Genomic DNA, 26,039 nt, shown 5'->3' on the forward strand with positions numbered 1-26,039 from the left:
CTTGTTTGAGAAAGAAAAACAGGAATAGCCTTACTTTTGCGAGTTAAATCCAAATTGGTATTTTTGCTATAAAATGAAATCCTTCAGTCAAAACAAGTTCAAACTAATTTTTCCTTCATATATATCAATTCTAAGTAGGTTCCATGCATAAACCTCTTTAAATGACCTTGTTTGAGAAAGCAAAACAGGAATAGCCTTACTTTTGCGAGTTAAAGCCAAATTGGTATTTTTTCTATAAAATGAATTCCTTCAGTCAAAACAAGTTCAAACTAATTTGTCCTTCATATATATTATTTCTAAGTAGGTTCCATGCATGAACCTCTTTAAATGACCTTGTTTGAGAAAGCAAAACAGGAATAGCTTTACTTTTGCGAGTTAAAGCCAAATTGGTATTTTTTCTATAAAATGAATTCCTTCAGTCAAAACAAGTTCAAACTAATTTGTCCTTCATATATATATCGATTCTAAGTAGGTTCCATGCATAAACCTCTTTAAATGACCATGTATGAGAAAGAAAAACAGGAATAGCCTTCTTTTGCGGAATTAAGACGAAATTCGGATTTTTGCTTATAAACACCAATTCCTTCAGTCAAAACAAGTTCAAACTAATTTGTCCTTCACATATATGAATTCTAAGTAGGTGCCATGCATAAACCTCTTTAAATGACCTTGTTTGAGAAAGCAAAACAGGAATAGCCTTACTTTTGCGAGTTAAAGCCAAATTGGTATTTTTGCTATAAAATGAATTTATTCAGTCAAAACAAGTTCAAACTAATTTTTCCTTCATATATATCAATTCTAAGTAGGTTCCATGCATAAACCTCTTTAAATGACCTTGTTTGAGAAAGCAAAACAGGAATAGCCTTCTTTTGCAAGTTAAATTCAAATTGGTATTTTTGCTATAAAATTAATTTCTTCAGTCAAAACAAGTTCAAACTAATTTTTCCTTCATATATATCAATTCTAAGTAGGTTCCATGCATAAACCTCTTTAAATGACCTTGTTTGAGAAAGCAAAACAGGAATAGCCTTACTTTTGCGAGTTAAAGCCAAATTGGCATTTTTGCTATAAAATGAATTTCTTCAGTCAAAACAAGTTAAAACTAATTTGTCCTTCATATATATATATCGATTCTAAGTAGGTTCCATGCAAAAACCTCTTTAAATGACCTTGTTTGAGAAAGAAAAACAGGAATAGCCTTCTTTTGCGGAGTTAAGGCCAAAATGGTATTTTTGCTATAAAATGAATTCCTTCAGTCAAAACAAGTTCAAACTAATTTGTCCTTCATATATATCAATTCTAAGTAGGTTCCATGCATAAACCTCTTTAAATGACCTTGTTTGAGAAAGAAAAATAGGAATAGCCTTACTTTTGCGAGTTAAAGCCAAATTGGTATTTTTGCTATAAAATGAATTCCTTCAGTCAAAACAAGTTCAAACTAATTTGTCCTTCATATATATCAATTCTAAGTAGGTTCCATGCAAAAACCTCTTTAAATGACCTTGTTTGAGAAAGAAAAACAGGAATAGCCTTACTTTTGCGAGTTAAAGCCAAATTGGTATTTTTGCTATAAAATGAATTCCTTCAGTCAAAACAAGTTCAAACTAATTTGTCCTTCATATATATAAATTCTAAGTAGGTTCCATGCATAAACCTCTTTAAATGACCTTGTTTGAGAAAGAAAAACAGGAATAGCCTTTTTTTTGCGAGTTAAAGCCAAATTGGTATTTTTGCTATAAAATGAATTCCTTCAGTCAAAACAAGTTCAAACTAATTTGTCCTTCATATATATCAATTCTAAGTAGGTTCCATGCATAAACCTCTTTAAATGACCTTGTATGAGAAAGAAAAACAGGAATAGCCTTCTTTTGCGGAATTAAGACGAAATTAGGATTTTTGCTTATAAACACCATTTTCTTCAGTCAAAACAAGTTCAAACTCCTATGTCCTTCATATATATCAATTCTAAGTAGGTTCCATGCATAAACCTCTTTAAATGACCTTGTTTGAGAAAGAAAAACAGGAATAGCCTTACTTTTGCGGAGTTAAGGCCAAAATGGTATTTTTGCTATAAAATGAATTCCTTCAGTCAAAACAAGTTCAAACTAATTTGTCCTTCATATATATCAATTCTAAGTAGGTTCCATGCATAAACCTCTTTAAATGACCTTGTTTGAGAAAGAAAAATAGGAATAGCCTTACTTTTGCGAGTTAAAGCCAAATTGGTATTTTTGCTATAAAATGAATTCCTTCAGTCAAAACAAGTTCAAACTAATTTGTCCTTCATATATATCAATTCTAAGTAGGTTCCATGCATAAACCTCTTTAAATGACCTTGTTTGAGAAAGAAAAACAGGAATAGCCTTTTTTTTGCGAGTTAAAGCCAAATTGGTATTTTTGCTATAAAATGAATTCCTTCAGTCAAAACAAGTTCAAACTAATTTGTCCTTCATATATATCAATTCTAAGTAGGTTCCATGCATAAACCTCTTTAAATGACCTTGTATGAGAAAGAAAAACAGGAATAGCCTTCTTTTGCGGAATTAAGACGAAATTAGGATTTTTGCTTATAAACACCATTTTCTTCAGTCAAAACAAGTTCAAACTCCTATGTCCTTCATATATATCAATTCTAAGTAGGTTCCATGCATAAACCTCTTTAAATGACCTTGTTTGAGAAAGAAAAACAGGAATAGCCTTACTTTTGCGAGTTAAAGCCAAATTGGTATTTTTTATATAAAATGAATTCCTTCAGTCAAAACAAGTTCAAACTAATTTGTCCTTCATATATAACAATTCTAAGTAGGTTCCATGCATAAACCTCTTTAAATGACCTTGTTTGAGAAAGAAAAACAGGAATAGCCTTACTTTTGCGAGTTAAAGCCAAATTGGTATTTTTTATATAAAATGAATTCCTTCAGTCAAAACAAGTTCAAACTAATTTGTCCTTCATATATAACAATTCTAAGTAGGTTCCATGCATAAACCTCTTTAAATGACCTTGTATGAGAAAGAAAAACAGGAATAGCCTTCTTTTGCGGAATTAAGACGAAATTCGGATTTTTTCTTATAAACACCAATTCCTTCAGTCAAAACAAGTTCAAACTCCTATGTCCTTCATATATATCCATTTTAAGTAGGTTCCATGCATAAACCTCTTTAAATGACCTTGTATGAGAAAGCAAAACAGGAATAGCCTTACTTTTGCGAGTTAAAGCCAAATTGGTATTTTTGCTATAAAATGAATTCCTTCAGTCAAAACAAGTTCAAACTAATTTGTCCTTCATATATATCAATTCTAAGTAGGTTCCATGCAAAAATCTCTTTAAATGACCTTGTTTGAGAAAGAAAAACAGGAATAGCCTTACTTTTGCGAGTTAAAGCCAAATTGGTATTTTTGCTATAAAATGAATTCCTTCAGTCAAAACAAGTTCAAACTAATTTGTCCTTCATATATATCAATTCTAAGTAGGTTCCATGCATAAACCTCTTTAAATGACCTTGTTTGAGAAAGAAAAACAGGAATAGCCTTTTTTTTGCGAGTTAAAGCCAAATTGGTATTTTTGCTATAAAATGAATTCCTTCAGTCAAAACAAGTTCAAACTAATTTGTCCTTCATATATATCAATTCTAAGTAGGTTCCATGCATAAACCTCTTTAAATGACCTTGTATGAGAAAGAAAAACAGGAATAGCCTTCTTTTGCGGAATTAAGACGAAATTAGGATTTTTGCTTATAAACACCATTTTCTTCAGTCAAAACAAGTTCAAACTCCTATGTCCTTCATATATATCAATTCTAAGTAGGTTCCATGCATAAACCTCTTTAAATGACCTTGTTTGAGAAAGAAAAACAGGAATAGCCTTACTTTTGCGAGTTAAAGCCAAATTGGTATTTTTTATATAAAATGAATTCCTTCAGTCAAAACAAGTTCAAACTAATTTGTCCTTCATATATAACAATTCTAAGTAGGTTCCATGCATAAACCTCTTTAAATGACCTTGTTTGAGAAAGAAAAACAGGAATAGCCTTACTTTTGCGAGTTAAAGCCAAATTGGTATTTTTTATATAAAATGAATTCCTTCAGTCAAAACAAGTTCAAACTAATTTGTCCTTCATATATAACAATTCTAAGTAGGTTCCATGCATAAACCTCTTTAAATGACCTTGTATGAGAAAGAAAAACAGGAATAGCCTTCTTTTGCGGAATTAAGACGAAATTCGGATTTTTTCTTATAAACACCAATTCCTTCAGTCAAAACAAGTTCAAACTCCTATGTCCTTCATATATATCCATTTTAAGTAGGTTCCATGCATAAACCTCTTTAAATGACCTTGTATGAGAAAGCAAAACAGGAATAGCCTTACTTTTGCGAGTTAAAGCCAAATTGGTATTTTTTCTATAAAATGAATTCCTTCAGTCAAAACAAGTTCAAACTAATTTGTACTTCATATATATCAATTCTAAGTAGGTTCCATGCATAGACCTCTTTAAATGACCTTGTTTGAGAAAGAAAAACAGGAATAGCCTTACTTTTGCGAGTTAAAGCCAAATTGGTATTTTTGCTATAAAATGAATTCCTTCAGTCAAAACAAGTTCAAACTAATTTGTCCTTCATATATATCAATTCTAAGTAGGTTCCATGAATAAACCTCTTTAAATGACCTTGTTTGAGAAAGAAAAACAGGAATAGCCTTACTTTTGCGAGTTAAAGCCAAATTGGTATTTTTGCTATAAAATGAATTCCTTCAGTCAAAACAAGTTCAAACTAATTTGTCCTTCACATATATGAATTCTAAGTAGGTGCCATGCATAAACCTCTTTAAATGACCTTGTTTGAGAAACAAAAACAGGAATAGCCTTACTTTTGAGAGTTAAAGCCAAATTGGTATTTTTGCTATAAAATGAATTTCTTCAGTCAAAACAAGTTCAAACTAATTTGTCCTTCATATATATCAATTCTAAGTAGGTTCCATGCATAAACCTCTTTAAATGACCTTGTTTGAGAAAGAAAAACAGGAATAGCCTTCTTTTGCGGAGTTAAGGCCAAAATGGTATTTTTGCTATAAAATGAATTCCTTCAGTCAAAACAAGTTCAAACTAATTTGTCCTTCATATATATCAATTCTAAGTAGGTTCCATGCATAAACCTCTTTAAATGACCTTGTATGAGAAAGAAAAACAGGAATAGCCTTCTTTTGCGGAATTAAGACGAAATTCGGATTTTTGCTTATAAACACCATTTTCTTCAGTCAAAACAAGTTCAAACTCCTATGTCCTTCATATATATCAATTCTAAGTAGGTTCCATGCATAAACCTCTTTAAATGACCTTGTATGAGAAAGAAAAACAGGAATAGCCTTCTTTTGCGGAGTTAAGACGAAATTTGGATTTTTGCTTATAAACACATATTCCTTCATTCAAAACAAGTTCAAACTAATTTTTCCTTTATATATATCAATTCTAAGTAGGTTCCATGCATAAACCTCTTTAAATGACCTTGTTTGAGAAAGAAAAACAGGAATAGCCTTACTTTTGCGAGTTAAAGCCAAATTGGTATTTTTGCTATAAAAGAATTCCTTCAGTCAAAACAAGTTCAAACTAATTTGTCCTTCATATATATCAATTCTAAGTAGTTTCCATGAATAAACCTCTTTAAAAGACCTTGTTTGAGTAAGAAAAACAGGAATAGCCTTCTTTTGCGGAATTAAGATGAATTTCGGATTTTTGCTTATAAACACCAATTCCTTCAGTCAAAACAAGTTCAAACTAATTTGTCCTTCATATATATCAATTCTAAGTAGGTTCCATGCATAAACCTCTTTAAATGACCTTGTTTGAGAAAGAAAAACAGGAATAGCCTTACTTTTGCGAGTTAAAGCCAAATTGGTATTTTTGCTATAAAATGAATTCCTTCAGTCAAAACAAGTTCAAACTAATTTGTCCTTCATATATATCAATTCTAAGTAGGTTCCATGCATAAACCTCTTTAAATGACCTTGTTTGAGAAAGAAAAACAGGAATAGCCTTACTTTTGCGAGTTAAAGAAAAATTGGTATTTTTGCTATAAAATGAATTCCTTCAGTCAAAACAAGTTCAAACTAATTTGTCCTTCACATATATGAATTCTAAGTAGGTTCCATGCATAAACCTCTTTAAATGACCTTGTTTGAGAAAGAAAAACAGGAATAGCCTTCTTTTGCGGAGTTAAGTCCAAAATGGTATTTTTGCTATAAAATGAATTCCTTCAGTCAAAACAAGTTCAAACTAATTTGTCCTTCATATATCTCAACTCTAAGTAGGTTCCATGCATAAACCTCTTTAAATGACCTTGTATGAGAAAGAAAAACAGGAATAGCCTTCTTTTGCGGAATTAAGACGAATTTCGGATTTTTGCTTATAAACACCAATTCCTTCAGTCAAAACAAGTTCAAACTCCTATGTCCTTCATATATATCCATTTTAAGTAGGTTCCATGCATAAACCTCTTTAAATGACCTTGTTTGAGAAAGCAAAACAGGAATAGCCTTACTTTTGCGAGTTAAAGCCAAATTGGTATTTTTTCTATAAAATGAATTCCTTCAGTCAAAACAAGTTCAAACTAATTTGTCCTTCATATATATCAATTCTAAATAGGTTCCATGCATAAACCTCTTTAAATGACCTTGTTTGAGAAAGAAAAACAGGAATAGCCTTACTTTTGCGAGTTAAATCCAAATTGGTATTTTTGCTATAAAATGAAATCCTTCAGTCAAAACAAGTTCAAACTAATTTTTCCTTCATATATATCAATTCTAAGTAGGTTCCATGCATAAACCTCTTTAAATGACCTTGTTTGAGAAAGCAAAACAGGAATAGCCTTACTTTTGCGAGTTAAAGCCAAATTGGTATTTTTTCTATAAAATGAATTCCTTCAGTCAAAACAAGTTCAAACTAATTTTTCCTTCATATATATCAATTCTAAATAGGTTCCATGCATAAACCTCTTTAAATGACCTTGTTTGAGAAAGAAAAACAGGATTAGCTTTACTTTTGCGAGTTAAATCCAAATTGGTATTTTTGCTATAAAATGAATTCCTTCAGTCAAAACAAGTTCAAACTAATTTGTCCTTCACATATATGAATTCTAAGTAGGTGCCATGCATAAACATCTTTAAATGACCTTGTTTGAGAAAGAAAAACAGGAATAGCCTTACTTTTGCGAGTTAAAGCCAAATTGGTATTTTTGCTATAAAATGAATTTCTTCAGTCAAAACAAGTTCAAACTAATTTTTCCTTCATATATATCAATTCTAAGTAGGTTCCATGCATAAACCTCTTTAAATGACCTTGTTTGAGAAAGCAAAACAGGAATAGCCTTACTTTTGCGAGTTAAAGCCAAATTGGTATTTTTTCTATAAAATGAATTCCTTCAGTCAAAACAAGTTCAAACTAATTTGTCCTTCATATATATATCGATTCTAAGTAGGTTCCATGCATAAACCTCTTTAAATGACCATGTATGAGAAAGAAAAACAGGAATAGCCTTCTTTTGCGGAATTAAGACGAAATTCGGATTTTTGCTTATAAACACCAATTCCTTCAGTCAAAACAAGTTCAAACTAATTTGTCCTTCACATATATGAATTCTAAGTAGGTTCCATGCATAAACCTCTTTAAATGACCATGTATGAGAAAGAAAAACAGGAATAGCCTTCTTTTGCGGAATTAAGACGAAATTCGGATTTTTGCTTATAAACACCAATTCCTTCAGTCAAAACAAGTTCAAACTAATTTGTCCTTCATATATAACAATTCTAAGTAGGTTCCATGCATAAACCTCTTTAAATGACCTTGTTTGAGAAAGAAAAACAGGAATAGCCTTACTTTTGCGAGTTAAAGCCAAATTGGTATTTTTGCTATAAAATGAATTTCTTCAGTCAAAACAAGTTCAAACTAATTTTTCCTTCATATATATCAATTCTAAGTAGGTTCCATGCATAAACCTCTTTAAATGACCTTGTTTGAGAAAGCAAAACAGGAATAGCCTTACTTTTGCGAGTTAAAGCCAAATTGGTATTTTTGCTATAAAATGAATTTATTCAGTCAAAACAAGTTCAAACTAATTTTTCCTTCATATATATCAATTCTAAGTAGGTTCCATGCATAAACCTCTTTAAATGACCTTGTTTGAGAAAGCAAAACAGGAATAGCCTTCTTTTGCAAGTTAAATTCAAATTGGTATTTTTGCTATAAAATGAATTTCTTCAGTCAAAACAAGTTCAAACTAATTTTTCCTTCATATATATCAATTCTAAGTAGGTTCCATGCATAAACTTCTTTAAATGACCTTGTTTGAGAAAGCAAAACAGGAATAGCCATACTTTTTAGAGTTAAAGCCAAATTGGTATTTTTGCTATAAAATGAATTTCTTCAGTCAAAACAAGTTCAAACTAATTTTTCCTTCATATATATCAATTCTAAGTAGGTTCCATGCATAAACCTCTTTAAATGACCTTGTTTGAGAAAGCAAAACAGGAATAGCCTTACTTTTGCGAGTTAAAGCCAAATTGGCATTTTTGCTATAAAATGAATTTCTTCAGTCAAAACAAGTTAAAACTAATTTGTCCTTCATATATATATATCGATTCTAAGTAGGTTCCATGCATAAACCTCTTTAAATGACCTTGTATGAGAAAGAACAACAGGAATAGCCTTCTTTTGATGAATTGAGACGAAATTCGGAGTTTTTGATTATAAACACCATTTCCTTCAGTCAAAACAAGTTCAAACTCCTATGTCCTTTATATATATCCATTTTAAGTAGGTTCCATGCATAAACCTCTTTAAATGACCTTGTTTGACAAAGAAAAACAGGAATAGCCTTCTTTTGCGGAGTTAAGGCCAAAATGGTATTTTTGCTATAAAATGAATTCCTTCAGTCAAAACAAGTTCAAACTAATTTGTCCTTCATATATATCAATTCTAAGTAGGTTCCATGCAAAAACCTCTTTAAATGACCTTGTTTGAGAAAGAAAAACAGGAATAGCCTTACTTTTGCGAGTTAAAGCCAAATTGGTATTTTTGCTATAAAATGAATTCCTTCAGTCAAAACAAGTTCAAACTAATTTGTCCTTCATATATATCAATTCTAAGTAGGTTCCATGCATAAACCTCTTTAAATGACCTTGTTTGAGAAAGAAAAACAGGAATAGCCTTTTTTTTGCGAGTTAAAGCCAAATTGGTATTTTTGCTATAAAATGAATTCCTTCAGTCAAAACAAGTTCAAACTAATTTGTCCTTCATATATATCAATTCTAAGTAGGTTCCATGCATAAACCTCTTTAAATGACCTTGTATGAGAAAGAAAAACAGGAATAGCCTTCTTTTGCGGAATTAAGACGAAATTAGGATTTTTGCTTATAAACACCATTTTCTTCAGTCAAAACAAGTTCAAACTCCTATGTCCTTCATATATATCAATTCTAAGTAGGTTCCATGCATAAACCTCTTTAAATGACCTTGTTTGAGAAAGAAAAACAGGAATAGCCTTACTTTTGCGGAGTTAAGGCCAAAATGGTATTTTTGCTATAAAATGAATTCCTTCAGTCAAAACAAGTTCAAACTAATTTGTCCTTCATATATATCAATTCTAAGTAGGTTCCATGCATAAACCTCTTTAAATGACCTTGTTTGAGAAAGAAAAATAGGAATAGCCTTACTTTTGCGAGTTAAAGCCAAATTGGTATTTTTGCTATAAAATGAATTCCTTCAGTCAAAACAAGTTCAAACTAATTTGTCCTTCATATATATCAATTCTAAGTAGGTTCCATGCAAAAACCTCTTTAAATGACCTTGTTTGAGAAAGAAAAACAGGAATAGCCTTACTTTTGCGAGTTAAAGCCAAATTGGTATTTTTTCTATAAAATGAATTCCTTCAGTCAAAACAAGTTCAAACTAATTTGTCCTTCATATATATCAATTCTAAGTAGGTTCCATGCATAAACCTCTTTAAATGACCTTGTTTGAGAAAGAAAAACAGGAATAGCCTTTTTTTTGCGAGTTAAAGCCAAATTGGTATTTTTGCTATAAAATGAATTCCTTCAGTCAAAACAAGTTCAAACTAATTTGTCCTTCATATATATCAATTCTAAGTAGGTTCCATGCATAAACCTCTTTAAATGACCTTGTATGAGAAAGAAAAACAGGAATAGCCTTCTTTTGCGGAATTAAGACGAAATTAGGATTTTTGCTTATAAACACCATTTTCTTCAGTCAAAACAAGTTCAAACTCCTATGTCCTTCATATATATCAATTCTAAGTAGGTTCCATGCATAAACCTCTTTAAATGACCTTGTTTGAGAAAGAAAAACAGGAATAGCCTTACTTTTGCGAGTTAAAGCCAAATTGGTATTTTTTATATAAAATGAATTCCTTCAGTCAAAACAAGTTCAAACTAATTTGTCCTTCATATATAACAATTCTAAGTAGGTTCCATGCATAAACCTCTTTAAATGACCTTGTTTGAGAAAGAAAAACAGGAATAGCCTTACTTTTGCGAGTTAAAGCCAAATTGGTATTTTTTATATAAAATGAATTCCTTCAGTCAAAACAAGTTCAAACTAATTTGTCCTTCATATATAACAATTCTAAGTAGGTTCCATGCATAAACCTCTTTAAATGACCTTGTATGAGAAAGAAAAACAGGAATAGCCTTCTTTTGCGGAATTAAGACGAAATTCGGATTTTTTCTTATAAACACCAATTCCTTCAGTCAAAACAAGTTCAAACTCCTATGTCCTTCATATATATCCATTTTAAGTAGGTTCCATGCATAAACCTCTTTAAATGACCTTGTATGAGAAAGCAAAACAGGAATAGCCTTACTTTTGCGAGTTAAAGCCAAATTGGTATTTTTTCTATAAAATGAATTCCTTCAGTCAAAACAAGTTCAAACTAATTTGTACTTCATATATATTAATTCTAAGTAGGTTCCATGCATAGACCTCTTTAAATGACCTTGTTTGAGAAAGAAAAACAGGAATAGCCTTACTTTTGCGAGTTAAAGCCAAATTGGTATTTTTGCTATAAAATGAATTCCTTCAGTCAAAACAAGTTCAAACTAATTTGTCCTTCATATATATCAATTCTAAGTAGGTTCCATGAATAAACCTCTTTAAATGACCTTGTTTGAGAAAGAAAAACAGGAATAGCCTTACTTTTGCGAGTTAAAGCCAAATTGGTATTTTTGCTATAAAATGAATTCCTTCAGTCAAAACAAGTTCAAACTAATTTGTCCTTCACATATATCAATTCTAAGTAGGTTCCATGCATAAACCTCTTTAAATGACCTTGTTTGAGAAACAAAAACAGGAATAGCCTTACTTTTGAGAGTTAAAGCCAAATTGGTATTTTTGCTATAAAATGAATTTCTTCAGTCAAAACAAGTTCAAACTAATTTGTCCTTCATATATATCAATTCTAAGTAGGTTCCATGCATAAACCTCTTTAAATGACCTTGTTTGAGAAAGAAAAACAGGAATAGCCTTCTTTTGCGGAGTTAAGGCCAAAATGGTATTTTTGCTATAAAATGAATTTCTTCAGTCAAAACAAGTTCAAACTAATTTGTCCTTCATATATATCAATTCTAAGTAGGTTCCATGCATAAACCTCTTTAAATGACCTTGTATGAGAAAGAAAAACAGGAATAGCCTTCTTTTGCAGAATTAAGACGAAATTCGGATTTTTGCTTATAAACACCATTTTCTTCAGTCAAAACAAGTTCAAACTCCTATGTCCTTCATATATATCAATTCTAAGTAGGTTCCATGCATAAACCTCTTTAAATGACCTTGTTTGAGAAAGAAAAACAGGAATAGCCTTACTTTTGCGAGTTAAAGCCAAATTGGTATTTTTGCTATAAAATGAATTCCTTCAGTCAAAACAAGTTCAAACTAATTTGTCCTTCACATATATCAATTCTAAGTAGGTTCCATGCATAAACCTCTTTAAATGACCTTGTTTGAGAAACAAAAACAGGAATAGCCTTACTTTTGAGAGTTAAAGCCAAATTGGTATTTTTGCTATAAAATGAATTTCTTCAGTCAAAACAAGTTCAAACTAATTTGTCCTTCATATATATCAATTCTAAGTAGGTTCCATGCATAAACCTCTTTAAATGACCTTGTTTGAGAAAGAAAAACAGGAATAGCCTTCTTTTGCGGAGTTAAGGCCAAAATGGTATTTTTGCTATAAAATGAATTTCTTCAGTCAAAACAAGTTCAAACTAATTTGTCCTTCATATATATCAATTCTAAGTAGGTTCCATGCATAAACCTCTTTAAATGACCTTGTATGAGAAAGAAAAACAGGAATAGCCTTCTTTTGCGGAATTAAGACGAAATTCGGATTTTTGCTTATAAACACCATTTTCTTCAGTCAAAACAAGTTCAAACTCCTATGTCCTTCATATATATCAATTCTAAGTAGGTTCCATGCATAAACCTCTTTAAATGACCTTGTATGAGAAAGAAAAACAGGAATAGCCTTCTTTTGCAGAATTAAGACGAAATTCGGATTTTTGCTTATAAACACCATTTTCTTCAGTCAAAACAAGTTCAAACTCCTATGTCCTTCATATATATCAATTCTAAGTAGGTTCCATGCATAAACCTCTTTAAATGACCTTGTTTGAGAAAGAAAAACAGGAATAGCCTTACTTTTGCGAGTTAAAGCCAAATTGGTATTTTTGCTATAAAATGAATTCCTTCAGTCAAAACAAGTTCAAACTAATTTGTCCTTCATATATAACAATTCTAAGTAGGTTCCATGCATAAACCTCTTTAAATGACCTTGTTTGAGAAAGAAAAACAGGAATAGCCATACTTTTGCGAGTTAAAGCCAAATTGGTATTTTTCCTATAAAATGAATTCCTTCAGTCAAAACAAGTTCAAACTAATTTGTCCTTCACATATATGAATTCTAAGTAGGTGCCATGCATAAACCTCTTTAAATGACCTTGTTTGAGAAAGAAAAACAGGAATAGCCTTCTTTTGCGGAGTTAAGGCCAAAATGGTATTTTTGCTATAAAATGAATTCCTTCAGTCAAAACAAGTTCAAACTAATATGTCCTTCATATATATCAATTCTAAGTAGGTTCCATGCATAAACCTCTTTAAATGACCTTGTTTGAGAAAGAAAAACAGGAATAGCCATACTTTTGCGAGTTAAAGCCAAATTGGTATTTTTGCTATAAAATGAATTTCTTCAGTCAAAACAAGTTCAAACTAATTTTTCCTTCATATATATCAATTCTAAGTAGGTTCCATGCATAAACCTCTTTAAATGACCTTGTATGAGAAAGAAAAACAGGAATAGCCTTATTTTGCGGAATTAAGACGAAATTCGGATTTTTGCTTATAAACACCAATTCCTTATGTCAAAACAAGTTCAAACTCCTATGTCCTTCATATATATCCATTTTAAGTAGGTTCCATGCATAAACCTCTTTAAATGACCTTGTTTGAGAAAGAAAAACAGGAATAGCCATACTTTTGCGAGTTAAAGCCAAATTGGTATTTTTGCTATAAAATGAATTCCTTCAGTCAAAACAAGTTCAAACTAATTTGTCCTTCTTATATATCAATTCTAAATAGGTTCCATGCATAAACCTCTTTAAATGACCTTGTTTGAGAAAGAAAAACAGGAATAGCCTTACTTTTGCGAGTTAAAGCCAAATTGGTATTTTTGCTATAAAATGAATTCCTTCAGTCAAAACAAGTTCAAACTAATTTGTCCTTCATATATATCAATTCTAAGTAGGTTCCATGCATAAACCTCTTTAAATGACCTTGTTTGAGAAAGAAAAACAGGAATAGCCTTACTTTTGCGAGTTAAAGCCAAATTGGTATTTTTGCTATAAAATGAATTCCTTCAGTCAAAACAAGTTCAAACTCCATTGTCCTTCATATATATCCATTTTAAGTAGGTTCCATGCATAAACCTCTTTAAATGACCTTGTTTGAGAAAGCAAAACAGGAATAGCCTTACTTTTGCGAGTCAAACCAAAATTGGTATTTTTTCTATAAAATGAATTCCTTCAGTCAAAACAAGTTCAAACTAATTTGTCCTTCATATATATATCGATTCTAAGTAGGTTCCATGCATAAACCTCTTTAAATGACCTTGTATGAGAAAGAAAAACAGGAATAGCCTTCTTTTGCGGAATTAAGACGAAATTCGGATTTTTGCTTATAAACACCAATTCCTTCAGTCAAAACAAGTTCAAACTCCTATGTCCTTCATATATATCCATTTTAAGTAGGTTCCATGCATAAACCTCTTTAAATGACCTTGTTTGAGAAAGAAAAACAGGAATAGCCTTACTTTTGCGAGTTAAAGCCAAATTGGTATTTTTGCTATAAAATGAATTCCTTCAGTCAAAACAAGTTCAAACTAATTTGTCCTTCATATATATCAATTCTAAGTAGGTTCCATGCATAAACCTCATTAAATGACCTTGTTTGAGAAAGAAAAATAGGAATAGCCTTACTTTTGCGAGTTAAAGCCAAATTGGTATTTTTGCTATAAAATGAATTCCTTCAGTCAAAACAAGTTCAAACTAATTTGTCCTTCATATATATCAATTCTAAGTAGGTTCCATGCAAAAACCTCTTTAAATGACCTTGTTTGAGAAAGAAAAACAGGAATAGCCTTACTTTTGTGAGTTAAAGCCAAATTGGTATTTTTGCTATAAAATGAATTCCTTCAGTCAAAACAAGTTCAAACTAATTTGTCCTTCACATATATGAATTCTAAGTAGGTGCCATGCATAAACCTCTTTAAATGACCTTGTTTGAGAAAGCAAAACAGGAATAGCCTTACTTTTGAGAGTTAAAGCCAAATTGGTATTTTTGCTATAAAATGAATTTCTTCAGTCAAAACAAGTTCAAACTAATTTGTCCTTCATATATATCAATTCTAAGTAGGTTCCATGCATAAACCTCTTTAAATGACCTTGTTTGAGAAAGAAAAACAGGAATAGCCTTCTTTTGCGGAGTTAAGGCCAAAATGGTATTTTTGCTATAAAATGAATTTCTTCAGTCAAAACAAGTTCAAACTAATTTGTCCTTCATATATATCAATTCTAAGTAGGTTCCATGCATAAACCTCTTTAAATGACCTTGTATGAGAAAGAAAAACAGGAATAGCCTTCTTTTGCAGAATTAAGACGAAATTCGGATTTTTGCTTATAAACACCATTTTCTTCAGTCAAAACAAGTTCAAACTCCTATGTCCTTCATATATATCAATTCTAAGTAGGTTCCATGCATAAACCTCTTTAAATGACCTTGTTTGAGAAAGAAAAACAGGAATAGCCTTACTTTTGCGAGTTAAAGCCAAATTGGTATTTTTGCTATAAAATGAATTCCTTCAGTCAAAACAAGTTCAAACTAATTTGTCCTTCACATATATCAATTCTAAGTAGGTTCCATGCATAAACCTCTTTAAATGACCTTGTTTGAGAAACAAAAACAGGAATAGCCTTACTTTTGAGAGTTAAAGCCAAATTGGTATTTTTGCTATAAAATGAATTTCTTCAGTCAAAACAAGTTCAAACTAATTTGTCCTTCATATATATCAATTCTAAGTAGGTTCCATGCATAAACCTCTTTAAATGACCTTGTTTGAGAAAGAAAAACAGGAATAGCCTTCTTTTGCGGAGTTAAGGCCAAAATGGTATTTTTGCTATAAAATGAATTTCTTCAGTCAAAACAAGTTCAAACTAATTTGTCCTTCATATATATCAATTCTAAGTAGGTTCCATGCATAAACCTCTTTAAATGACCTTGTATGAGAAAGAAAAACAGGAATAGCCTTCTTTTGCGGAATTAAGACGAAATTCGGATTTTTGCTTATAAACACCATTTTCTTCAGTCAAAACAAGTTCAAACTCCTATGTCCTTCATATATATCAATTCTAAGTAGGTTCCATGCATAAACCTCTTTAAATGACCTTGTATGAGAAAGAAAAACAGGAATAGCCTTCTTTTGCAGAATTAAGACGAAATTCGGATTTTTGCTTATAAACACCATTTTCTTCAGTCAAAACAAGTTCAAACTCCTATGTCCTTCATATATATCAATTCTAAGTAGGTTCCATGCATAAACCTCTTTAAATGACCTTGTTTGAGAAAGAAAAACAGGAATAGCCTTACTTTTGCGAGTTAAAGCCAAATTGGTATTTTTGCTATAAAATGAATTCCTTCAGTCAAAACAAGTTCAAACTAATTTGTCCTTCATATATAACAATTCTAAGTAGGTTCCATGCATAAACCTCTTTAAATGACCTTGTTTGAGAAAGAAAAACAGGAATAGCCATACTTTTGCGAGTTAAAGCCAAATTGGTATTTTTCCTATAAAATGAATTCCTTCAGTCAAAACAAGTTCAAACTAATTTGTCCTTCACATATATGAATTCTAAGTAGGTGCCATGCATAAACCTCTTTAAATGACCTTGTTTGAGAAAGAAAAACAGGAATAGCCTTCTTTTGCGGAGTTAAGGCCAAAATGGTATTTTTGCTATAAAATGAATTCCTTCAGTCAAAACAAGTTCAAACTAATATGTCCTTCATATATATCAATTCTAAGTAGGTTCCATGCATAAACCTCTTTAAATGACCTTGTTTGAGAAAGAAAAACAGGAATAGCCTTACTTTTGCGAGTTAAAGCCAAATTGGTATTTTTGCTATAAAATGAATTTCTTCAGTCAAAACAAGTTCAAACTAATTTTTCCTTCATATATATCAATTCTAAGTAGGTTCCATGCATAAACCTCTTTAAATGACCTTGTATGAGAAAGAAAAACAGGAATAGCCTTATTTTGCGGAATTAAGACGAAATTCGGATTTTTGCTTATAAACACCAATTCCTTATGTCAAAACAAGTTCAAACTCCTATGTCCTTCATATATATCCATTTTAAGTAGGTTCCATGCATAAACCTCTTTAAATGACCTTGTTTGAGAAAGAAAAACAGGAATAGCCATACTTTTGCGAGTTAAAGCCAAATTGGTATTTTTGCTATAAAATGAATTCCTTCAGTCAAAACAAGTTCAAACTAATTTGTCCTTCTTATATATCAATTCTAAATAGGTTCCATGCATAAACCTCTTTAAATGACCTTGTTTGAGAAAGAAAAACAGGAATAGCCTTACTTTTGCGAGTTAAAGCCAAATTGGTATTTTTGCTATAAAATGAATTCCTTCAGTCAAAACAAGTTCAAACTAATTTGTCCTTCATATATATCAATTCTAAGTAGGTTCCATGCATAAACCTCTTTAAATGACCTTGTTTGAGAAAGAAAAACAGGAATAGCCTTCTTTTGCGGAGTTAAGGCCAAAATGGTATTTTTGCTATAAAATGAATTCCTTCAGTCAAAACAAGTTCAAACTAATTTGTCCTTCATATATATCAATTCTAAGTAGGTTCCATGCATAAACCTCTTTACATGACCTTGTTTGAGAAAGAAAAACAGGAATAGCCTTCTTTTGCGGAATTAAGACGAAATTCGGATTTTTTCTTATAAACACTAATTCCTTCAGTCAAAACAAGTTCAAACTCCTATGTCCTTCATATATATCCATTTTAAGTAGGTTCCATGCATAAACCTCTTTAAATGACCTTGTTTGAGAAAGCAAAACAGGAATAGCCTTACTTTTGCGAGTTAAAGCCAAATTGGTATTTTTTCTATAAAATGAATTCCTTCAGTCAAAACAAGTTCAAACTAATTTGTCCTTCATATATATCAATTCTAAGTAGGTTCCATGCATAAACCTCTTTAAATGACCTTGTTTGAGAAAGAAAAACAGGAATAGCCTTCTTTTGCGGAGTTAAGGCCAAAATGGTATTTTTGCTATAAAATGAATTCCTTCAGTCAAAACAAGTTCAAACTAATTTGTCCTTCATATATCTCAATTCTAAGTAGGTTCCATGCATAAACCTCTTTAAATGACCTTGTATGAGAAAGAAAAACAGGAATAGCCTTCTTTTGCGGAATTAAGACGAAATTCGGATTTTTTCTTATAAACACTAATTCCTTCAGTCAAAACAAGTTCAAACTCCTATGTCCTTCATATATATCCATTTTAAGTAGGTTCCATGCATAAACCTCTTTAAATGACCTTGTTTGAGAAAGCAAAACAGGAATAGCCTTACTTTTGCGAGTTAAAGCCAAATTGGTATTTTTTCTATAAAATGAATTCCTTCAGTCAAAACAAGTTCAAACTGATTTGTCCTTCATATATATCAATTCTAAGTAGGTTCCATGCATAGACCTCTTTAAATGACCTTGTTTGAGAAAGAAAAACAGGAATAGCCTTACTTTTGCGAGTTAAAGCCAAATTGGTATTTTTGCTATAAAATGAATTCCTTCAGTCAAAACAAGTTCAAACTAATTTGTCCTTCACATATATGAATTCTAAGTAGGTGCCATGCATAAACCTCTTTAAATGACCTTGTTTGAGAAACAAAAACAGGAATAGCCTTACTTTTGAGAGTTAAAGCCAAATTGGTATTTTTGCTATAAAATGAATTTCTTCAGTCAAAACAAGTTCAAACTAATTTGTCCTTCATATATATCAATTCTAAGTAGGTTCCATGCATAAACCTCTTTAAATGACCTTGTTTGAGAAAGAAAAACAGGAATAGCCTTCTTTTGCGGAGTTAAGGCCAAAATGGTATTTTTGCTATAAAATGAATTCCTTCAGTCAAAACAAGTTCAAACTAATTTGTCCTTCATATATATCAATTCTAAGTAGGTTCCATGCATAAACCTCTTTAAATGACCTTGTATGAGAAAGAAAAACAGGAATAGCCTTCTTTTGCGGAATTAAGACGAAATTCGGATTTTTGCTTATAAACACCATTTTCTTCAGTCAAAACAAGTTCAAACTCCTATGTCCTTCATATATATCAATTCTAAGTAGGTTCCATGCATAAACCTCTTTAAATGACCTTGTATGAGAAAGAAAAACAGGAATAGCCTTCTTTTGCAGAATTAAGACGAAATTCGGATTTTTGCTTATAAACACCATTTTCTTCAGTCAAAACAAGTTCAAACTCCTATGTCCTTCATATATATCAATTCTAAGTAGGTTCCATGCATAAACCTCTTTAAATGACCTTGTTTGAGAAAGAAAAACAGGAATAGCCTTACTTTTGCGAGTTAAAGCCAAATTGGTATTTTTGCTATAAAATGAATTCCTTCAGTCAAAACAAGTTCAAACTAATTTGTCCTTCATATATAACAATTCTAAGTAGGTTCCATGCATAAACCTCTTTAAATGACCTTGTTTGAGAAAGAAAAACAGGAATAGCCATACTTTTGCGAGTTAAAGCCAAATTGGTATTTTTCCTATAAAATGAATTCCTTCAGTCAAAACAAGTTCAAACTAATTTGTCCTTCACATATATGAATTCTAAGTAGGTGCCATGCATAAACCTCTTTAAATGACCTTGTTTGAGAAAGAAAAACAGGAATAGCCTTACTTTTGCGAGTTAAAGCCAAATTGGTATTTTTGCTATAAAATGAATTTCTTCAGTCAAAACAAGTTCAAACTAATTTGTCCTTCATATATATCAATTCTAAGTAGGTTCCATGCATAAACCTCTTTAAATGACCTTGTTTGAGAAAGAAAAACAGGAATAGCCTTCTTTTGCGGAGTTAAGGCCAAAATGGTATTTTTGCTATAAAATGAATTCCTTCAGTCAAAACAAGTTCAAACTAATATGTCCTTCATATATATCAATTCTAAGTAGGTTCCATGCATAAACCTCTTTAAATGACCTTGTTTGAGAAAGAAAAACAGGAATAGCCATACTTTTGCGAGTTAAAGCCAAATTGGTATTTTTGCTATAAAATGAATTTCTTCAGTCAAAACAAGTTCAAACTAATTTTTCCTTCATATATATCAATTCTAAGTAGGTTCCATGCATAAACCTCTTTAAATGACCTTGTTTGAGAAAGCAAAACAGGAATAGCCTTACTTTTGCGAGTTAAAGCCAAATTGGTATTTTTTCTATAAAATGAATTCCTTCAGTCAAAACAAGTTCAAACTAATTTGTCCTTCATATATATCAATTCTAAGTAGGTTCCATGCATAAACCTCTTTAAATGACCTTGTTTGAGAAAGCAAAACAGGAATAGCCTTACTTTTGCGAGTTAAAGCCAAATTGGTATTTTTTCTATAAAATGAATTCCTTCAGTCAAAACAAGTTCAAACTAATTTGTCCTTCATATATATCAATTCTAAGTAGGTTCCATGCATAAACCTCTTTAAATGACCTTGTATGAGAAAGAAAAACAGGAATAGCCTTCTTTTGCGGAATTAAGACGAAATTCGGATTTTTGCTTATAAACACCAATTCCTTCAGTCAAAACAAGTTCAAACTCCTATGACCTTCATATATATTCATTTTAAGTAGGTTCCATGCATAAACCTCTTTAAATGACCTTGTTTGAGAAAGAAAAACAGGAATAGCCTTACTTTTGCGAGTTAAAGCCAAATTGGTATTTTTGCTATAAAATGAATTCCTTCAGTCAAAACAAGTTCAAACTAATTTGTCCTTCATATATATCAATTCTAAGTAGGTTCCATGCATAAACCTCTTTAAATGACCTTGTTTGAGAAAGAAAAACAGGAATAGCCATCTTTTGCGGAGTTAAGGCCAAAATGGTATTTTTGCTATAAAATGAATTCCTTCAGTCAAAACAAGTTCAAACTAATTTGTCCTTCATATATATATCGATTCTAAGTAGGTTCCATGCATAAACCTCTTTAAATGACCTTGTATGAGAAAGAAAAACAGGAATAGCCTTCTTTTGCGGAATTAAGACGAAATTCGGATTTTTGCTTATAAACACCAATTCCTTCAGTCAAAACAAGTTCAAACTCCTATGTCCTTCATATATATCCATTTTAAGTAGGTTCCATGCATAAACCTCTTTAAATGACCTTGTTTGAGAAAGAAAAACAGGAATAGCCATCTTTTGCGGAGTTAAGGCCAAAATGGTATTTTTGCTATAAAATGAATTCCTTCAGTCAAAACAAGTTCAAACTCCTATGTCCTTCATATATATCCATTTTAAGTAGGTTCCATGCATAAACCTCTTTAAATGACCTTGTATGAGAAAGCAAAACAGGAATAGCCTTACTTTTGCGAGTTAAACCAAAATTGGTATTTTTTCTATAAAATGAATTCCTTCAGTCAAAACAAGTTCAAACTAATTTGTCCTTTATATATATCAATTCTAAATAGGTTCCATGCATAAACCTCTTTAAATGACCTTGTTTGAGAAAGAAAAACAGGAATAGCCTTACTTTTGCGAGTTAAAGCCAAATTGGTATTTTTGCTATAAAATGAATTCCTTCAGTCAAAACAAGTTCAAACCAATTTGTCCTTCATATATATCAATTCTAGGTAGGTTCAATGCATAAACCTCTTTAAATGACCTTGTTTGAGAAAGAAAAACAGGAATAGCCTTACTTTTGCGAGTTAAAGCCAAATTGGTATTTTTCCTATAAAATGAATTCCTTCAGTCAAAACAAGTTCAAACTAATTTTTTATTCATATATATCAATTCTAAGTAGGTTCCATGCATAAACCTCTTTAAATGACCTTGTTTGAGAAAGAAAAACAGGAATAGCCTTCTTTTGCGGAATTAAGACGAAATTCGGATTTTTGCTATAAAATGAATTCCTTCAGTCAAAACAAGTTCAAACTAATTTGTCCTTCATATATATCAATTCTAAGTAGGTTCCATGCATAAACCTCTTTAAATGACCTTGTTTGAGAAAGAAAAACAGGAATAGCCTTACTTTTGCGAGTTAAAGCCAAATTGGTATTTTTCCTATAAAATGAATTCCTTCAGTCAAAACAAGTTCAAACTAATTTGTCCTTCATATATATCAATTCTAAGTAGGTTCCATGCATAAACCTCTTTAAATGACCTTGTTTGAGAAAGCAAAACAGGAATAGCCTTACTTTTGCGAGTTAAAGCCAAATTGTTATTTTTGCTATAAAATGAATTTCTTCAGTCAAAACAAGTTCAAACTAATTTTTCCTTCATATATATCAATTCTAAGTAGGTTCCATGCATAAACCTCTTTAAATGACCTTGTATGAGAAAGAAAAAGAGGAATAGCCTTATTTTGCGGAATTAAGACGAAATTCGGATTTTTGCTTATAAACACCAATTCCTTATGTCAAAACAAGTTCAAACTCCTATGTCCTTCATATATATCCATTTTAAGTAGGTTCCATGCATAAACCTCTTTAAATGACCTTGTTTGAGAAAGAAAAACAGGAATAGCCATACTTTTGCGAGTTAAAGCCAAATTGGTATTTTTGCTATAAAATGAATTCCTTCAGTCAAAACAAGTTCAAACTAATTTGTCCTTCATATATATCAATTCTAAATAGGTTCCATGCATAAACCTCTTTAAATGACCTTGTTTGAGAAAGAAAAACAGGAATAGCCTTACTTTTGCGAGTTAAAGCCAAATTGGTATTTTTGCTATAAAATGAATTCCTTCAGTCAAAACAAGTTCAAACTAATTTGTCCTTCATATATATCAATTCTAAGTAGGTTCCATGCATAAACCTCTTTAAATGACCTTGTTTGAGAAAGAAAAACAGGAATAGCCTTACTTTTGCGAGTTAAAGCCAAATTGGTATTTTTGCTATAAAATGAATTCCTTCAGTCAAAACAAGTTCAAACTCCATTGTCCTTCATATATATCCATTTTAAGTAGGTTCCATGCATAAACCTCTTTAAATGACCTTGTTTGAGAAAGCAAAACAGAAATAGCCTTACTTTTGCGAGTCAAACCAAAATTGGTATTTTTTCTATAAAATGAATTCCTTCAGTCAAAACAAGTTCAAACTAATTTGTCCTTTATATATATCAATTCTAAATAGGTTCCATGCATAAACCTCTTTAAATGACCTTGTATGAGAAAGCAAAACAGGAATAGCCTTACTTTTGCGAGTTATACCAAATTGGTATTTTTTCTATAAAATGAATTCCTTCAGTCAAAACAAGTTCAAACTAATTTGTCCTTCATATATATATCGATTCTAAGTAGGTTCCATGCATAAACCTCTTTAAATGACCTTGTATGAGAAAGAAAAACAGGAATAGCCTTCTTTTGCGGAATTAAGACGAAATTCGGATTTTTGCTTATAAACACCAATTCCTTCAGTCAAAACAAGTTCAAACTCCTATGTCCTTCATATATATCCATTTTAAGTAGGTTCCATGCATAAACCTCTTTAAATGACCTTGTTTGAGAAAGAAAAACAGGAATAGCCATCTTTTGCGGAGTTAAAGCCAAAATGGTATTTTTGCTATAAAATGAATTCCTTCAGTCAAAACAAGTTCAAACTCCTATGTCCTTCATATATATCCATTTTAAGTAGGTTCCATGCATAAACCTCTTTAAATGACCTTGTATGAGAAAGCAAAACAGGAATAGCCTTACTTTTGCGAGTTAAACCAAAATTGGTATTTTTTCTATAAAATGAATTCCTTCAGTCAAAACAAGTTCAAACTAATTTGTCCTTTATATATATCAATTCTAAATAGGTTCCATGCATAAACCTCTTTAAATGACCTTGTTTGAGAAAGAAAAACAGGAATAGCCTTACTTTTGCGAGTTAAAGCCAAATTGGTATTTTTGCTATAAAATGAATTCCTTCAGTCAAAACAAGTTCAAACCAATTTGTCCTTCATATATATCAATTCTAGGTAGGTTCAATGCATAAACCTCTTTAAATGACCTTGTTTGAGAAAGAAAAACAGGAATAGCCTTACTTTTGCGAGTTAAAGCCAAATTGGTATTTTTGCTATAAAATGAATTCCTTCAGTCAAAACAAGTTCAAACTAATTTGTCCTTCATATATATCAATTCTAAATAGGTTCCATGCATAAACCTCTTTAAATGACCTTGTTTGAGAAAGAAAAACAGGAATAGCCTTACTTTTGCGAGTTAAAGCCAAATTGGTATTTTTGCTATAAAATGAATTCCTTCAGTCAAAACAAGTTCAAACTAATTTGTCCTTCATATATATCAATTCTAAGTAGGTTCCATGCATAAACCTCTTTAAATGACCTTGTTTGAGAAAGAAAAACAGGAATAGCCTTACTTTTGCGAGTTAAAGCCAAATTGGTATTTTTGCTATAAAATGAATTCCTTCAGTCAAAACAAGTTCAAACTCCATTGTCCTTCATATATATCCATTTTAAGTAGGTTCCATGCATAAACCTCTTTAAATGACCTTGTTTGAGAAAGCAAAACAGAAATAGCCTTACTTTTGCGAGTCAAACCAAAATTGGTATTTTTTCTAAAAAATGAATTCCTTCAGTCAAAACAAGTTCAAACTAATTTGTCCTTTATATATATCAATTCTAAATAGGTTCCATGCATAAACCTCTTTAAATGACCTTGTTTGAGAAAGAAAAACAGGAATAGCCTTACTTTTGCGAGTTAAAGCCAAATTGGTATTTTTGCTATAAAATGAATTCCTTCAGTCAAAACAAGTTCAAACTAATTTGTCCTTCATATATATATCGATTCTAAGTAGGTTCCATGCATAAACCTCTTTAAATGACCTTGTATGAGAAAGAAAAACAGGAATAGCCTTCTTTTGCGGAATTAAGACGAAATTCGGATTTCTGCTTATAAACACCAATTCCTTCAGTCAAAACAAGTTCAAACTCCTATGTCCTTCATATATATCCATTTTAAGTAGGTTCCATGCATAAACCTCTTTAAATGACCTTGTTTGAGAAAGAAAAACAGGAATAGCCATCTTTTGCGGAGTTAAGGCCAAAATGGTATTTTTGCTATAAAATGAATTCCTTCAGTCAAAATAAGTTCAAACTCCTATGTCCTTCATATATATCCATTTTAAGTAGGTTCCATGCATAAACCTCTTTAAATGACCTTGTATGAGAAAGCAAAACAGGAATAGCCTTACTTTTGCGAGTTAAACCAAATTGGTATTTTTTCTATAAAATGAATTCCTTCAGTCAAAACAAGTTCAAACTAATTTGTCCTTCATATATATATCGATTCTAAGTAGGTTCCATGCATAAACCTCTTTAAATGACCTTGTATGAGAAAGAAAAACAGGAATAGCCTTCTTTTGCGGAATTAAGACGAAATTCGGATTTTTGCTTATAAACACGAATTCCTTCAGTCAAAACAAGTTCAAACTCCTATGTCCTTCATATATATCCATTTTAAGTAGGTTCCATGCATAAACCTCTTTAAATGACCTTGTTTGAGAAAGAAAAACAGGAATAGCCTTACTTTTGCGAGTTAAAGCCAAATTGGTATTTTTGCTATAAAATGAATTCCTTCAGTCAAAACAAGTTCAAACTAATTTGTCCTTCATATATATATCGATTCTAAGTAGGTTCCATGCATAAACCTCTTTAAATGACCTTGTATGAGAAAGAAAAACAGGAATAGCCTTCTTTTGCGGAATTAAGACGAAATTCGGATTTTTGCTTATAAACACCAATTCCTTCAGTCAAAACAAGTTCAAACTCCTATGTCCTTCATATATATCCATTTTAAGTAGGTTCCATGCATAAACCTCTTTAAATGACCTTGTTTGAGAAAGAAAAACAGGAATAGCCATCTTTTGCGGAGTTAAGGCCAAAATGGTATTTTTGCTATAAAATGAATTCCTTCAGTCAAAACAAGTTCAAACTCCTATGTCCTTCATATATATCCATTTTAAGTAGGTTCCATGCATAAACCTCTTTAAATGACCTTGTATGAGAAAGCAAAACAGGAATAGCCTTACTTTTGCGAGTTAAACCAAAATTGGTATTTTTTCTATAAAATGAATTCCTTCAGTCAAAACAAGTTCAAACTAATTTGTCCTTTATATATATCAATTCTAAATAGGTTCCATGCATAAACCTCTTTAAATGACCTTGTTTGAGAAAGAAAAACAGGAATAGCCTTACTTTTGCGAGTTAAAG

This window comes from Odontesthes bonariensis, chromosome 6 (assembly GCF_027942865.1).
Source record: "Odontesthes bonariensis isolate fOdoBon6 chromosome 6, fOdoBon6.hap1, whole genome shotgun sequence".
In the NCBI taxonomy this organism is placed as follows: Eukaryota; Metazoa; Chordata; class Actinopteri; order Atheriniformes; family Atherinopsidae; genus Odontesthes; species Odontesthes bonariensis.